The sequence below is a fragment of the Nycticebus coucang genome, chromosome 12, assembly GCF_027406575.1.
Source record: "Nycticebus coucang isolate mNycCou1 chromosome 12, mNycCou1.pri, whole genome shotgun sequence".
NCBI lineage: Eukaryota > Metazoa > Chordata > Mammalia > Primates > Lorisidae > Nycticebus > Nycticebus coucang.
The window spans coordinates 19922389-19941393 of NC_069791.1; the positions used below are offsets into that span (position 1 = coordinate 19922389).

At 37.7% G+C, this 19005-nt stretch overlaps 1 protein-coding gene and 1 pseudogene across 2 annotated transcripts in view; both read right to left on the bottom strand.

Annotated features, from left to right (window-relative positions):
• ARID2 (AT-rich interaction domain 2) overlaps positions 1 to 19005 on the bottom strand; it is a 194575-nt gene that overhangs the window by 22987 nt on the left and 152583 nt on the right. The gene's annotated exons all lie outside the window — the stretch shown is intronic.
• On the bottom strand, positions 14843 to 14952 carry LOC128563019 (uncharacterized; annotated as a pseudogene).

Below are 19005 nucleotides of genomic sequence, written 5' to 3' on the forward strand. Positions count from 1 at the left end.
TTTTCCTCTCTACTGACACTACAGTAAGTATAAAAACATATGTGCTACTCTAACTAAAATGAACAACAGAAAAAAAACACTTTTCTTTAATCCGTTACTTTAAGAACCAGAATGCATCAATATTAACAAAACAATACAAAATTTAATATTTAACACATTTATTGTAATAGCTATAATTAACACTTTTCTCTCAGTCACTGGCTATCTTTTAAAAATACATATCATTTTCAATTATATTATCAATATAATTTATAATGGCCAGTCTCCTGTGCTCCTTATTTAAATAATTACAATTGTAGTTGAGGATTTGCTTCTACTCTTTCATTTAATTGCTCTTTAGTCGAGTTCTTTTTTCTTTTATCCTAGTAAAAAATTATTTGGTTCAACTGAATAGATACACGTATTCACACAGGCTACATGGTGCATATTTCCTGATCCCAGCTACCCTAAGCAGCCACTTAAGATTAACATACTTAATACTGGAACTAAAAATAAGCCAACAACCATAACTTTACTGGTGTAATCCATACTGTAATTGTTATCATCACTTTTCCTAATATCAAAAAGAATCCCTTAGGCATCATAAACACACAAACAAGTGAAGTAAGTAAAGCCACAGTTTTTCTACCACCTTAAGGGACTGTTTTTTAAAAGCCTACAATATATTCACGAGGTGACACATAATAATATATAACACATATAACATTTTAGAAATTTGCCATATTCGAAAGAACAATTTAAAAACAAACATCTGTGATTATAAAGCTAAAGCTATTTCTTTTGTTTAAACCATAGATAAAAGGGTTGATCATAACACTCAACTTCATCTGGAGTTTTCTTAGTCAATCAAGTTCTTGGCAAGCTATTTTCCTTAACAGCCAATAAGTACTCCATGTCCTACTTAACAGCCCTCCTGCTACAAAATATTTTATTTAAGATACCTAAGTTTTTTTTTTTTTCCAGGAATATTCTATTTTAAAAGATGTGCAGATAATGTTAAAAATGCACATACAGGGCGGCGCCTGTGGCTCAAGGAGTAGGGTGCCGGTCCCATATGCCGGAGGTGGCTGGTTCAAACCCAGCCACGGCCAAAAATCGGAAAAAAAAAAAAAAAAAAAAAAAAAAATGCACATACATATATAAGACTATACATTAAAAAAATCCATACTGCAAACATATTTTAGTAAGAAAAAGCTCTATTATTTGTGATAGAATTAACTTTTACCTAAACCCTTGAGATCTAATTGTTTTACATACATAATAGTCTATGGCAAAGGAAATATCAAGGACATGCATTATTTTATATTCAAATGAGATTTAGTAATAAGCTGATAAAATTTGGGGAGAGATACTGTACCAGCAATCTTGGTGGGAGACAAACTAAATTTTATTTTATCCAGATGTAAAAGTTAAAAATGGAAAAAAATATACTAATGTCACTATTTAAAAAAGTAATTTATTTCTTTAACATGGTACTACAAATTACAAACTAGAAAAGGGCCAAGTCAGTACTGATGTTCTTGGAAACTAAAAATTGCTGCTCCTACAGGAATGAATTCTCCAGTTGCAGCTTCTCTGCCACAGACAATCCGATTTCAACAACTCACTGACTGCTGCAGCTGCCAAAGGCAATGGAGGAGGAAACATTTGGCCTTTTCTTGGCTTTTGTACTGAGATGGGTTCTGCCTCCCAGTAAGGCTCAAATTGTAGGAAATATCTCAAATATAGGAAAGGAGCTCAGAGGGAAGACACCCAAAACCTGCTGTCTTCAAACTTTACCTCCTTTCCTTTCCTTCTAATACTTACTTATAGTAAAGGATTTCTGAATTTCCTTTCTGATCTTCTCGTACCAACTTCAATTAACCTACTGGTCTGTCAAGCAGTTACTTATTTTAAACAGCAAATATAAAACTGAATTCTTAGAGACTCTGTTTCAATATGCTTTTAAAATAAGTACCCTCCTCAAAAATGTAATCATTGGGCTGAAATAATAGTTTGAAAAGCCAGTATGGAAGTGGATTTGTACAATTCAGGCATTCTAAAGATATAAGCTACACGTAAACCTGGAGATAAAATAAAAATAAGTGATATATGTATTTTCATGTTTTTAATGAGATAAATAAAGCACACAAATGATTTTCAGACTTCTAAATTCTATAAGGATATAGCAGTTTATCATTTCACACAGTTCTTGACAAAGCTGCACACAATATAAAGCAAACTTCTGTTTGCTCAGCACTTATCGTGCATCTGATAAATTCACATATGACGTTTTATTAAATTTCCTCTTTAAAGAAGATAAAATTACCCCCACTTCACCACTGAGGAAATGTGCTCTCACGAAGTAACTTTCTTACAGCCATGTAGCTATATGACAGAGCTGGCATATGAAACCAGGCATATCTAATACTAAAGCTGAATTTTCCCTACTATATCATAATACATAATTGTTTAATTAGAAAATATTGCATAAATTAATAGTCTAAAAACTGAGGTACAATTTCTATATAGCATCTATGATGCTATCATTGTTTTTAGTGCTGGCAAATATATTCTAAAAGCAAACTGGGGGCTCGGTGTCTGTGGCTCAGTGGCTAGGGCGCCAGCCACATACACCAGAGCTGGCGGGTTCAAACCCCCAGTTCGGGCCTGCCAAACGACGACAACTACAACAAAAAAATAGCCAGGCATTGTGGCAGGCACCTGTAGTCCCAGTTACTTGGGGAGGCTGAGGCAACGGAATCGCTTAAGCCCATGAGTTTGAGGGTGCTGTGAGCTATGACACCACAGCACTCTACCAAAGGTGACAAAGTGAGACTGTGTCTCAAATAAATAAATAAATAAATAAATAAAAGCACACTGGGTTGAAGAGGTTAGCACTGATACATAATTTTCCTTATTCTATGCATAGATTTCTAAGAAATAAACTTTATTGGTAAACTACAGGCTATATTTTCACTTTATTTTTATTTTATTTTATCTTATTTTTTGAGACAGAGTGTCACTTTGTCACCCTTGGTAGAGTGCCTCAAAGCACCCTCAAACTCCTGGGCTTAAAGCAATTCTCTTGCCTAAGCCTCTCAAGTAGCTGGGACTACAGGTACCTGCCACAACCCCCAGCTATTTTTAGAGACGAAGTCTGGCTCTTGCTCAGCTGGTCTTGAACCTGTGAGCTCAGGCAATCCACCTGCGTCGGCCTCCCAAGTGCTGGGATTACAGGCATAAGCCACTGTGCCCGGCTATATTTTCACTTTAGAAAATTTTTTCTCAAAATATTTTAAATATTTGACATTGAAAAGGACTTTATATTTTCTTATTTTTATTTATTTATTTATCTTTTTGTGAGACAGTCTTACTCTGTTGCCCCAGGCTAGAGTGTCACAGCATAATAGCTCACAGCAACCTTTAACTCTTGGGCTCAAGAGATCCTCTTGTCTTGGCCTCCCAAGTAGTTGGGACTATAGGCACCCACCATGGAGCCTGGCTACTTTTTCTATTTTAGTAGATTAAGGGGTCTCACTCTTGCTCAGGTTGGTCTCAAACTCCTGGGAGCACAGGCAATCCATCTGCTTCCACCTCTCAGAGTGCTAGGATTACAGGCATAAGCCCCGGTGCCTGACTACTAAAAAGGACTTTAACACAATTAGGCAAATTCATCTCAGGACATATAACTTTTTGGTATTTGTTAATCTCATCAATCAAATTCTTTGGTATTCAATGTTTAAAACAAAAGAGTAAGGTAAAGAACTCCGCCACCACTGGGCAGTGCCTGTGGCCCAATGGGTAGGGCACTGGCCCCCAAATATCGAAGGGTTCAAACCTGGCCCTGGCCAAACCGCAACAGAAAAATAGCTTGAGGCTCTGTCTCAAAAAAAAAAAAAAAAAAAAAAATAGCCAGGCAGTATGGCAGGCGCACCTGTAGTCCCAGCTACTTGGGAGGCTGAAGCAAGAGAATCACCTAAGCCCAGGAGTTGGAGGTTGCTGTGAGCCGTGTGATGCCACGGCACTCTACCAAGGGCGATAAAGTGAGACAGAGAAAAAGAGAAAAGAACTACACCACCATTTGTGGTAGAAATTAGGGCTTTTCCTATTAAAAAATTTTTATTTATGGCAGATCAATAGTTAAGGCATAAGGGACACATACTCCTCAAACTAATACCCCAAATAAATTATTACATAAAGTCAATATCACATTTATAAAGACTTATTAGCTGAAATTATAGGTATAGCAATATTAGTAAAATATCCAATGATCTAGAGCTTTTACACAAAATCTTTTATAAACCTAGAAACAGCAGGATCATGACCTGTTATCTTGAGAATTCAAATACAAGAAGCCAACAAGCTAGCAAAGAACTGTTGACTTTAGAATCAAGTTAGGCAACCTTCACTCATTTAATTCACTCAAGGCTTAACCTTCTGAATATCTCTTCTAGTTTTATGACTACAAAATTGAGATAAAAGATGCCATAAAACTAATTTCAATTTTTTTCTCCTGACATTTAATCCAAGTTGTAGATCAATTTAATTACTAATTTCAACCTAAACTGGCAGTTTATCTACAATGAACAGTCCTTACTGAAGTTATCATTAATTAAAAATTTTCACTATGGATATTTTACTGTATCAAGTATTTTCAAATCATCAAGATGGGAGTTTTATATATAAAACTCAACTAGTCTTTACGTTAAAATATGTCCTTACATTAAAATAAAATGCCTGAAACAAAAACTAGCTAATAGTTTTTGTTAGCTATTTGGGTGTTTTTTTCCCAGCATTTTAAAACTACATTATTTCTGGAATATCAATTCCTAGAGGAAATTAAAGTTTTATCAGGAATTTTGGATATTTCTGGAAGAAATAGAAGCATCTTTATTGAGAAAACAAATTCTAGCTTCCTCTAAGTTTTTAATCATTTGCAAAATGTAATAAAGTTGATGTTTGTTGTTTCTGTTATTTCCTATCAGACCAAGCTAAGATTATTTAAATCTCAGCTTGACATAAAAATGTTAGTCCATCCTGTATAGTAAGAGTAATTAAACCTTGCTATAAACTGTTAGAGAATTATGAAACTCTAAGAAAAGAAAAAGACATTAACAAATGGAAAAAGATACCATGCTCATGGCTGGGAAGAATCAGTATTGTTAAAATGTCTATACTTCCCAAAGCAATCTACAGATGCAATGCAAACCCCATTAAAATACCAACATTGGGCAGTGCCTGTGGCTCAGTGAGTAGGGAACTGGCCCCATATACCAAGGGTGGCAGGTTCAAACCCGGCCCCGGACAAACTGCAACAACAACAAAAAAAACCCGGGCATTGTGGGTGGTGCCTGTAGTTCCAGCTACTTGAGAAGCTGAGGAAAGAGAATTGCCTTAGCCCAAGAGCTGGAGGTTGCTGTGAGCTGTGACGCCATAGCACTCTACCAAGGGTGACAAAATAAGACTCTGTCTCTGAAAAAATAATACTAACAAATAAATAAAAATAAAATACCAACATCATACTTTGAAGATTTGGAAAAAAATATTTATTCATTTTATATCGAACCAGAAAAAAACCCCTATGGCCAAGGCAATTCTTTTTTTTTTTTTTTTTGTAGAGACAGAGTCTCACTTTATGGCCCTCGGTAGAGTGCCGTGGCCTCACACAGCTCACAGCAACCTCCAACTCCTGGGCTTAAACGATTCTCTTGCCTCAGCCTCCAGAGTAGCTGGGACTACAGGCGCCCGCCACAACGCCCGGCTATTTTTTGGTTGCAGTTCAGCCGGGGCCGGGTTTGAACCCGCCACCCTTGGTATATGGGGCTGGGGCCCTACCGACTGAGCCACAGGCGCCGCCCGGCAATTCTTTTTTTTTTCCTTTGAGACCTCTCACTCTGTCACCTAAGTAGAGTGCCATGGTGTCATACCTCACCAGCAACCTCAAACTCTTGAACTCATGCGATTCTCTTGCCTCCGCCTCCCAAGTAGCTGGGTCTACAGGTGCCTGTCACAACACCAGGATCTTGCTCTTGCTCAGGCTGGTCTCGTACCTGTGAGCTCAGGGTAATTCACCTGCCTCAACCTCCCAGGGTGCTAGGATCACAGGTGTGAACCACCTGCCTGGCAGCCAAGGCAATTCTTAGAAATAATAACAAAACCAGAGGCATCAGTGTACCTGACTATATCACAAGTCCACAGTGATCAAAACAGCATGGTATAGGAACAAAAATAGAGACACAGACATTTGGAACCCAACAGAAAACTAAAAGATGAAACCAGTCTCTACTTGCCATCTGATCTTTGATAATCCCAACAAAAGCACACACTGGGAAAAGAATCCCTATTCAATAAATGGAGCTGGGAGAACTGGATGAGCACTTATGAAAGACTGAAATTTGACTTGCACCTTTCACCAGTTACAAAAATTGAATCAAGATGAATAAAAGATTTGAATTAAAAGCATGAAACAGACTTGGCTCGTGTAGCTCAGTGGCTAGGGCGCCAGCCACATACACGGGAGCTGGCAAGTTTCAACCCAGCCCGGGCCTGCCAAACAACAATGACAACTACAACAACAACAACAAAAAAATAGCCAGGCGTTGTGGCAGGCACCTGTAGTCCCAGCTACTTGGGATATTGAGGCAAGATCGTTGCTTGAGCCTAGGAGTTTGAGGTTGCTGTGAGCTGTGATGCCACAGCACACTACCAAGGGCGACATACTGAGACTCTGTCTTAAAATTTTAAAAAAAGCATGAAACAATAAAAATCCTAGAGGAAAGTGTGGGAAAAACTCTTGAAGATGTTGGCCTGGGGAAAGATTTTATGAAGAAGACTTCCATGGCAATTGCAACAACAACAAATATAAACAAATGGAACTTAATTAAACGGAAAAGCTTCTACACAGCTAAGGACACAACAAAGCAAATAGACAATCTTCAGAATGGGAAAAGTTATTTGCATATTAACAAATTTGACAAAGGCTTGATAACTAGGATCTGTAGAGAACTCAAATTAGTCAACAAAAAAAGAGCTAACAATCCCATCTATCACTCACCAAGAGACACGAACAGAACCTTCTCTGAGGAGACAAATGGCTGACAAACATATGAAAAAATGATCACCATCCCCAATCATCAGAGAAATTCAAATCAAAAGTACTGAGATATCACCTAATCCAGAAAGATTAGCCCACATCACAAACAAACTTAATAAAGTTGCAGATGCTGGTGTTAATGTGGAGAGACAGGTACATTTTTACACTATTGGTGGGACCACAAACCAATACAGCCTCTTTGGAAAGAAGTATGGAGAATCCTCAAAGAACCCAAATTAGATCTCCCATTTGACCCCGCAATCCCACTATTAGGCATCTACCCAGAAGAAAAAGAATCATTTTATCATAAGGACATGTGCGTTAGGCTCGGCACTCGTAGCACAGTAGTTACAGCGCCAGCCACGTATATCAAGGGTGGCAGGTTCAAACTTGGCCCTGGCCAGCTAAACAACTGCAACAAAAAAATAGCCAGGCGTTGTGGTGGGTGCCTGTAGTCCTAGCTACTTGGGAGGCTGAGGCAAGAGAATTGCTTAAGCACAAGAGTTGGAGGTGTTGTGAGCTGTGATGTTACATCACTCTACGGAGGGCAACAAAGTAAGACTCTGGAAAAGCAAATAGCCAATGTATTCAATACTAATATGAACACAGTAGATAATTTAATTCCCACCCACATAGGAAAAAAAACTCAAAATTTGAAAATTCAAGTTGGGAGGGAGGGAATGATGGAGGTGGGAAAGAAGGGGGGGTTTGGGGAACTCCCACTTAATGGGCACAATGTAGAGGTGAATGGCACACCTTTTGGTTATCGGACAGAACTATGAGAAGGACTCTACCAAATTCAAATACTGTGACTTGGTTGTTTATACCTTCATATTAACCTGAAATTAAAAACATACAAAAAGAATTGCAATAGTATAACATTTAGTAGAAACCCAGTAATTTGAACCTCAGTATTACTTAAGCAGATTCCTCAGTGGTTGCTGAATTAGGGTTTCCCCACTGATATAGGATTTCCCCTGGAAGGACTGCATCCTCTGGGCTCTAGCAAGGTCAGAACAAAGCAGCTTGAAATGTTTTGAGTGGTTTCCTCCTTACTAGGGAGAACTCACCCTAATTCCTTGCCCCAGGCAAACTGCAAAGACCTATTCCGTGCTTTAGGATTACTTTCTGCTCTCAGACCTCTGGCCAATTGTGACACAGTCTCCCAAGACCCCCTGCCTGCAGGATAGGAAAAGCACCATTTAAACCCACTAGACTAGGGGGCCAGGCCGCCTTCCTACTGGGATTTTCCCCCTCTTCTGTTTAACTTCTTTTGTTTACCTTGCTTTTTTTTTTTTGAGACAGAGTCTTACTATATCACCCTCAATAGAGTGCCCTCGGTCACAGCTCACAGCAACCTCAAACTCTTAGGCTTAAGCGATTCTCTTGCCTTAGCCTCCCAAGTAGCTGGGACTACAGGCACCCGCCACAACACCCAGCTATTTTTTAGCTGTAGTTGTCATTGTCTGGCAGGCCCGGGCTGAATTCTAACCCGCCAGCTCTGGTGTATGTGGCTGGCGCCCTAGCTGCTGAGCTATAGGTGCTGAGCCTTACCATGTTTCTGAATCTTTCTCCCTAAACTCTATCCTGTCACTTATCTTCATGGTTTCATTCTTTGAATCCCCAGGCCAAGAATTTGGCTTAGAGAGATATTCCAGCAACAGTACCAAGTAAGAGTCTCTGGTTCACTGACTGAACAGGTATCAAACTAGAAATGTATAAAGCCTGAGATCCTCTACATTTTGGTTTGACTTGTAATGATACAATTCTAAATAGAGATACAATATAGGCATGTTTGTCTCAAACAGAAATAATTTTCATCTTTTATGCAGCAATTATTGATTAGAAATCTATAAGGCATCTACTTTTCAAACAAAATATTACATAAAACCCCTCTTTATAAAATAAAAACAGAGATCAAACGGTTATAGGCAGGTTGAACAGCCTCTTTTAAACTTTGCCCCTATCCTAATACCACTGATTCAAAGAACACCATGGCCAAACATAAGAGTTGAAAAACACTATGAATATAAATTCTTAACTACTCAGAGGCCATCAAGTTCTTTCTTCCAATTACCCAGAACTACAAAAGCAATTCATAGGTATTTTTTAAGAAAGAAAATTTGGAGGGAAGGAGCTACTTTTGAGAAAAAAAAAAAAAAGGCAAAACCAAAATATAATCACATATGTTTATATATCTCAATTATAAAGCAATAGTCAACATCAGGTTTAATGATAATAAACAAATGAGGGTAAAGACAAAGATGAGGACTTCCAGTTACTTCTTTTTTTTTTTTTTTTTTTTGAGACAGAGCCTCAAGCTGTCACCCTGGGTAGAGTACATGGCATCACAGCTCACAATAATCTCCAACTCCTGGGCATAAGCGATTCTCTTGCCTCAGCCTCCCAAGTAGCTGGGATGACAGGTGCCCGCCACAGCGCCCAGCTATATTATGGTTGCAGTCATCGTTGTTTGGCGGGCCCCGGCTGGATTCGAACCTTCCAGCTCAGGTATATGTGGCTGGCACCTTAGCCACTTGAGCTACAGGCGCCGAGCCTCCAGTTAGACTTCTAAGTCATATAAAAAGCTTGAAAGTTATCACTCCCATCCTTACAAGAAATAAGCTGAACAAACTAAAACAACTAACAATTATCAGCTCTTCTTAGACCTATCAAGAGAACTAAGATCACAAGGCAAACTGCCACTCTGAAAGCTGGAAAGACCTGTAAATACAGAGAATCACAGTTTATCACTGGAGCCAATAATTTATAGGAAGAAACACTTACACTATTAACAAAACTGCAGAAAGCCTACTGTGGACTACCTGAGAGTTAGGAGACCACGTACTAGGAACAACCCAGTCTATTTTCTGGTGTACCTCGAGAAACCCACCAGGTTCTCACGAGAAAGATTGAAGAAAAATTCGCTAGCAGTTCTAGGAGGGAAATGATCATTTTTAATACCGCTGGAGTGTTCTTTTCTCCTTAGCAATGGCCTACCCTTAAGGAAAATCTGCTCAAAGTCACAGACCTAAGGCCTTCCCCCCAAAGTTAGATTTAATCCTAAGATTATAAAACACTTCACCTCCCCATTATCTTGACCATCACATCAACAGGGCTCCAGTATGATAGTAATGTATTAGAACCAAGAGAGATACAAGATACAGACTATATTTAAAAAGGAGTTTCTAAGGAAATCCAAAGACAGCAAAGGAAGAAAAAAATAAAAGACATAGAGGGAACTGAAGCCTCTGACAGCTACAGCTACTGCAAACATTAAACACAGCCTCTCACTCAGATAAATATAAAACTTTTTTGTTTTTTGAGACAGAGTCTCATTTTTGTCGTCCTCGGTAGAGTACCATGGTGTTACAGCTCACAGCAACCTCAAAAACACTTGGGCTTAAGCAATTCTCTTGCCTCAGCCTCCCAAGTAGCTGGGACTGCAGGCGTCTGCTACAACATCCGGCAATTTTTTTTTTTGGTAGTTGTTGTTTGGCAGGCCTGGGCTGGATTCAAACCCACAGGCTCTGGTATATGTGGCTGGTGCCCTAGCTGCTGAGCTACAGGCCCAGAGCCCAGATAAATATATAACTTTAAAGGTCTATCTACTTCAGTCCCTATTAACTGAAACTTCATGTCTGATTTTTGACAAAAATTTACAAGGCATAGTAAACATAAAACAAAACCTAAACACCAGGCCGGGTGCGGTGGCTCATGCCTGTAATCCCAGCACTTTGGGAGGTAGAGGCGGGTGGATTTCCTTGAGCTCATGAGTTCAAGACCAGCCTGAAGCTAGAGCAAGACCCCATCTCTAAAAATAGCAGGGCTTTGTGGTGGGCACCTATAATCGCAGCTACTTGGGGAGACTAAGACACTATGGCACTCTACAGGGGGCAACAAAGTGAGACACTGTTACAAAAACAAAACAAAACAAAACAAAAACCTAAACACATACAAAAACATAAAAGCACATGTGTGCGCGCGCGCACACACACAGTCAGAAGAGACAAAGCAAACATAAGAACCAGACACAAGGGCGGCCCCTGTGGCTCAAAGTGGTAGGGCGCCGGTCCCATATGCCAAAGGCAGCAGGTTCAAACCCAGCCCCGGCCAAAACCCACAAAAAAAAAAAAAAAAAAAAGAACCAGACACAAATATGGATTTTGAAATTATCAGACTAGAAATTTAAAATAATTATGATTAATATGCTAAGAGTATAATGAAAAAGTAGACAACATGCAAGAACAAATGGATAAAGGAAGCAGGGAGCTGGAGATGCTAATAATCAAAAGAAAATGGTAGAAATTAAAAAAAAAATGTAAAAGAAAAAATTGTCATCGATGGAACCATTAGTAAATTGGACACATAAGGAAATGATCAGTGAGCTTGAAGAGAAGTCAAAAGAAATTTGTTAACCTGCAAAAGCCAAAAAAAAAAAAAGGAACAGCAATTACAAAAGCTACAAATATATGAAATACATGTAGTGGGACTACCAGAAAGAGAAGAAAAAAAGAAAACAGAAAAAAAAAATCTGAAATAAAATAGATGAGAATTTTCCAAACTTAATGACACATAATAATAAAGCAGAGATGCCGGAAACTCAGAGGACACTCAAATTACTAGAAACTAAAGACAAGGAAAAAAATTCTTGTAAGAATTCAAAGAAAAAGATACCTTATTTTTTAAAGGTATTTAAATGACATGGATAACACTGATGTCCCTTGAGAAACAACCCAAGTCAAGAATGGACTGAAATATTTAAAGTGCTGGAAGAAAAATATTCACTAACCTATAATTTTTCACTCAAAAGTGAAGAGAAGGCTCGGCGCGCAGATAGGGTGCTGGCCTGCCACATACACCAGGGATGGCAGGTTTGAACCTGGATCGGGCCGCCTGCTAAACAGCAATGACAACTGCAACAAAAAAATAGCCGGGCATTGTGGTGGGTGCCTGTGGTCCCAGCTACTAGGGAGGCTGAGGCCAGAGAATCGTTTGAACCCAAGAGTTTGAGATTGCTGTGAGCTGTGACGCCATAGCACTTTACAGAGGGTGACATAGTAAGACTCTGTCTCACACACACGCACAAAGTGAAGGGGTAATTAAGACTTTCTGAGATACACAAAAACTGAAGGCATTTCCATCAGAAGACCTAACTTAAAAGAAATGTTAAAAGGAATTCCTCAGAGAAGGAAAATATAAGAGGTCAGAAACTTGAATTTATATAAATAAAGTATTAGAGAAAATCAATGGAAGTGAAATAGTCATTTAATTGAGCTAACAGATAATTTTTTCAAAATAATTATTAGTAACAATATAGGTGGTGATTGTAGTTTCTGACAGCAAGGGTGTGAGGACTCTAATGAGAGTGTGCTGTATAGGTACCTGTGCTGCCACCAAGCAGGACATAGGCATGGCTCTTTCTACTGCACTGTGCTTTATTGTGCTTGTGGCAACTTCTGCTTCAAGCAAGTCTATTGGTGTCATTTTTCCAACAGTTACATGCTCACTTCCTGTCTCTATGTCACATTTTGGTAACTCTCACACTACTCAAATATTTTCATTATTATTATATCAGTTACAGTAATGTGTGATCAGTGATCTCAATGTTACCATTGTAATTGCTTTGGGGCACCATGAATTATGCCCATATAAGATAATACACTTAATCAATATATATATATTTTTTGAGACAGTCTCACTCTGTTGCCCTCAGGAGAGTGCCATGGCATCATGGCATCATAACTCAGAGCAACCTCAAACTCTTGGACTTGAGCAATCCTCTTGCCTCAGCTTCCCAAGTTGCTGGGACGACAGGCAAGCACCACTGTGCCAGGCAATTTTTTTCTTTTTTAGTAGAGAAGAGGTCTCACTCTTGCTCCAGCTGGAGTTCTCAAACTCCTGAATTCAAGCAATCCACTCACCTTGGCCTTCCAGAGTGCTAGGCTTACAGGCGTGAGCTATCACACCTGCCTTCAATAAATGTTATGCATGTTCTGATGCTCCACTGACTGGCTGTTCACTCATCTCTCTCTTTCTCTTGCTTTTCTATTCCCTGAGATATAACAATATCAAAATTAGGCCAGTTAATAAACCTATAGTGGCTTCTAAGTGTTCAAGTGAAAAGAAGAATGGTATGTCTCTCACTTAAATCAAACCTTAGAAATACTTGTGCATAGTGAGGAAGGCATGTCAAAAGTCAACATAGGTCAAAAGCTAGGCCTCTTGTAACTAGTACTTAAGAAAAGTAGTGAATGTAAGGAAAAAGTTCTTGAAGAAAATTAAAAGTGCTACCCTAAGGAAGACATGAATGATAACAAAATAAAATAGCCTTGTTATTGATAGAGACAAAGTTTTAGTCACAATACTCCCTTAAGCCAAAGCCTAACCCAGAGCAAGATCTCAACTCTCTTAAGGTTAAGAGTGGTGACAAAATTGCAGAAGAAAAGTTTCAAAGTTCATGAGATTTAAGAAAAGAAACAAATTTCATTGCTGACAAACAGCCTTCCTAGGAAGAAGATGCCATCTAGGGCTTTAACAGCCAGAGAGAAGTCAATGCTTCAAAGACAGGCTGACTATTGTACGAGGTTAATGAAGCTGTGGACTTTAAGTGGAAGCCAATGCTCACTGACCATTCCAAAAGCCTAAGGCCATTAAAGATTATACTAAATCTACTCTGCCTGTGCTCTATAAATGAAACAAGAAAGCACAGATGACAACACATCATCAGCTTATTGTATGGTTTACTGAGTATTTTGTGCCCACTGTTGAAAATCACTGCTCAGATAAAAAGGTTCCTTTCAAAATGTTATTGCTCATTGATAATGCACACCACCATTATAAAAAAAAAAAAAAAAAAGGTAATGCTCATCACCAAAGAGCTCTGATGGATATACAAGAAAACAAAAGTTGTTTTCATGCTGCTAACACAACATCTATTCTTCAACTCATAGATCAAAGAGTTTTGACTTCAAGTCTTATTATTTAAGAAATACATTTCATAAGGCTATGTATTACATATATATGTAGTACATGCCATATATAGTGATTACACAGATACATCTGGGCAAATTAAATTAAAAACCCTACGGCAAGGATTCACCATTCTAGAAGTCATTAGGAAAATTTATGATTCATAGAGAGAGCTTTAATTATCAACGCTATCAGGAATCTTAAAGAAGTTGATTCTAACCCTAAAGGAAGACCTTGAGGGGTGGAAGACTTCATGGAGGAAGTGACTGAGACACAGAGAAAAGAGTAAAGAACTAGAATTAGAAGTAGAGCATGGAAATGTGACTGAATTGCTGCAATGTATCTCATGATCAAACTTGAGTGGAAGAGGAGATGCTTCTTAAGAATGAACAAAAGAAAAATGGTTTCTTGAGACAGAATCTATTCCAGGTGAAGATACTATAGCCATTGTTGAAATGACAACAAAGGACTTACTATATAAACTTAGCTACTAAAAAGGCAGCAGCACGACTACAAAAATTGGATTCCAATTGACAGAAGGTCTATTGTGGGTAAAATTCTATCAAACAGCATTAGCCACAGAGAAGTCTTTGCAAAAGGAAGAGTCAAATGATGTGGTAAATTTCTTTGTTGTCTATTTTTAAGAAACTGCCAGCAATCTTCAGCCCTGATCAGTCAATAGTCATCAACATTGAGGCAAGACTCTTTACTAACAAAAAGACTATGACTCACTAAATCTTCAGATGATTGTTAGCATTTTTTAGCAATAAATAGTTTATTTATTAGTTTGAACATACTATTCCTTCTTGTATGTAACAAAACTCATACTGAGCAATGAGTTCTGGGTCACAAAAGAGGATTTCTGTTTTTGCGCCTGCCTGTTATTTATTTTTGAGACAGTTTCATCACCCTCATTAGAATGCCATTGTGTCATAGCTCACAGCAACCTCAATCTCCTGTGTTTGAGTGATCTCTTGTCTCAGTTTCTCAAGTAGCTGGGACTACCTGCCACAACAACCAGCTAATTTTTCTATTTTTAGTAGAGACAGGTTCTCTCTCTTGCCCAGGTTGGTCTTGAACTTCTCGGCTCAGGCAATCTACCTGCTTCTGCTTTCCAAAGTGCTAGAATTACAGGCATGAGCCACTATTCCTGGTTGGGAATAAATATTTTAAATTAAGGTATGTACATTGTTTATTTAAGACAAAATGGTATTGCACACTTAATAGACTATAATAAACATACATTTATATGCACTGGGAAACTAAAATATTTGTGACACTTGCTTTATTGAAACATTTACCTTCTTATGGTGATATGCAAGCAAACCTGTGGTATTTCCAAGATGTGCCTATGGTGTTGTTTAAAAATAGTTTTAGGTTAAGTATAAATGTATACTGCAAATTCTAGAACAAACACAAAAAAGTCTTTTTAAAGACATACAATTATTAAGACAAAAGAGAAAATGGCATCATACAAAACAACTCATTTAAAACTAGAGGAAGCCCTTTCGGCCGGAGATACCATCTTCCAGTAATTCACCAAAATGACAACCACAAAGGGAAAGAGGAGAGGCACCCGATACATGTTCTCTAGGCTTTTTAGAAAACAGAGAGTTGTTCTTTTGGCCACATATATGTGAATCTACAAGAAAGGTGATATTGTAGACATCAAGGGAATCAAAAAGGCATGCCACACAAATGTTACCATGGCAAAACTGGAAGAGTCTACAATGTTACCCAGCATGCTGTTGGCATTGTTGTAAACAAATAAGTTAAAGGCAAAATCCTTGTCAAGAGGATTAATGTTCGTATTGAGTATAGTAAGCACTCTTAAAAGCCGAGATAGCTTCCTGAAATGTGTAAAGGAAAATGATCAGAAAAAGAAGGAAGCCAAAGAGAAAGGTACCTGAGTTCAACTGAAACTCCAGCCTGCGCCACCCAGAGAAGCCCACTTTGTGAGAACTAACGGAAAAGAGCCTGAGCTCCTGGAACCCATTCCCTATGAGTTCATGGCATAATAAGCATATAACATAGCACACAGGAGTACCAGTGGACCCATGTTTTTAGGTGCTGAAACCTATTACCCATGAGCTCATGGCATAATAGATGTACAGCATAGCACACAGGAAAACCAATAGACCCCACGTAACAGTGATACAAGGTGCTGGAACCTATTTCTCATGAATTCAAAAGTCAATCAATGCTTTGTCACATTCAATGGCAAGGTGCCTTCCTGAGCTACGGGAACCTCTTCCTTATGAATTCATGGCATGGTAGATAAAAATAATAGCTTACTGCTACTATAAAAATGTTTCTCATTCATTCACTAGAAGTGTGATTTTTTTTCCCCCAAAGAAGTATTAAAGCAAATTTTAATATGTCCTTAAAAAAAAAAAAAAAAAAAAAAAAAACTCGAGGAAGCAGAAAAATAGGAAACAACAGAAAATAAACCAAGAACAAAGGTACTTACAGATATGTAGATATTAATGCAACTATATCAATAATCACTTTAAATGTGAATAGTCCAAATACATTAATTAAAAGACAGAGACTAACAGAGTGGATTAAAAAATAATCAAGACCAAATTATGAATTGCTAAAAATAAAGGCAGATTAAAAGTAAAGGGATGGAGAAAGATAAACTATGTTAACACTAATCAACTGAAAGTTGACTGGCAATACTAATTTTAGACAAAGCACACTTCAGAGCAAATAAAATTATCAGAAAGAAAGAGGGGCAATACGTAATGATAAAGAGGACCTAACAATCTTCTCCAAGAAGACATAACAATCCTTAAGATGTAGACTCCTAACACAAAGAATCAAAACATGCGAGGCAGGGCAGTGCCCGTGGTTCAAAAGAGTAAGGTGCTGGCCCCATATGCCAGAGGTGGCGGTTTCAAACCCAGCCCCGGCCAAAAAAAAAAAAAAACAATGTGAGGCAAACACTGACAGAACTACAAAGAAAAAAAGATCCAAATCCACTATTATAGTTGGAGACCTCAACATACCTCTATCAGTAATTGACAGATCCTACAGGCAGAAAATCAGTAAGGATATAGTTGAACTGAATAGCATCATCAATCAATTGTATATAATTGACATTTATAGAATACTTTATCCAACAATATATTCTTCTCGAGCTCACATGGAACACCCACCAAGATAGATCACATTTTGGGACATAAAACATACCTTAACAAATTTAAAAGAATAGAAATCATATAATATATACTCTCAGACCACAATGAAATTAAACTAGAAAGCAATTTTAAAAAAGACAGCTGGAAAATACCAAAACATTTGGAGATTAAATAACACTTTTCCATAATATTCTGAACTAACAGAAAATGCTGAAAATAAAAACATAACATCAAAATTTGGGAGATACAGTAAAAGCAGTACTTAGAAGGAAAGATATAGCATGGAGTGTATATATTCAAAAAGAAGAAAAGACTGAAAATCAACAATCTAAACTTTTCCCTTAAGAAGCTAGAAAACCAAAAGCACGTTAAGTTCCAAGCTAACAGTATAAAATAAATAATAAAAATTAGAGCAGAAATCCATGAAATTGAAAATAGGGAAACCAAAAGGGAAAAAATCATACAAATATTATTTTTTTTTTTCAGTTTCTGGCCAGGGCTGGGTTTGAACCCACCACTTCCAGCATATGGGGCTGGCGCCCTACCCCTTTGAGCCACAGGTGCCACCCAATGTTGGTTTTTTTGAAAAAATAAATCAACAAAATAGATACACCTCTAGCTAACCTAACTATGAAAAAATGAAGAATATACAAATTACTCCATGGACATTAAAAGGAAAACGAAGGAATATTATAAGCATGTCTATCCTCACACATTGGACAACTTACATGAAATGGACCAATTCCCTGAAAAACACATTATGTCAAAACACACATAAGCAGAATCAGATAATCTGAATAAGCCTATAACTATGAAATAAATTGAATCATTAATTAATAATCTTCAAAATAGCATTAAGACCAGATGGTTTCACTGCAGCATTCTACTTAACATTAGAGAAAGAATGATATAAATTCTCTACAATTACTACCAGAAAACAGCAGCAGAGAAACACTTCCTAACTCATTCTATGAGGACAGCATTACCTTACTGAAATGAGACGAAGACATTACAGTGAAACTACTGCCCAATACCTTACATGAACACAGATGTAAACATTCTCAAAAAAAATTAATAAATCATATAAAGCAATGTATAAAAAGAACTATGCACCATAACCAAGTAGGATTTATTCCAGGCATGCTAGGTTGATTAAATGTAAAAAATTAATTGATATACTCGATGCCATCCACAGGCTAAAAAAGAAAAATCATACAATCATGTCAATAGATACAGAAAAGTAGTTGACAAAATCCAGTATCTATTCATGCTAAAAGCTCTTAGCAAACAAACAACTAAATTAAAAATGAGTTGAAGATCTGAATAGAAACCCCAACAAAGAAGATATACAAATGGTAAATAAGCAAATAAATAGATGCTCAACACCATAGATTAGAGAATATGAGAATGGCTAAAATCCAAGATACTGACAATGCCAAGTGCTGGTGAGAATAAAGAAGCAACAGGAATTCTCATTCACTGCTGACAGGAATGGAAAACGGTACAGCCACTCTGGAAGACAATGTGGTAGTTTCTAACAATGCTAAATACAGTCTTACCTTGTGATTCAACAGTTGTGACCCTAAGTCAGCGGTTCTCAACCCATGGGTGGTGACCCACAGGAACTGTATTAAAGGGCTGTGGCATTAGGAAGGTTGAGAACCACTGCCCTAAGTGTTTATAATCATGTCTACAAAATAATTTACATACAAATGTTTACACCAGTGTAATCCATAACTGCCAATTAGTTACGTGGATTTTAAGGACAATGAGAGTACTATGTATGTTACTGTAAGTAGGATACCTAATACTATG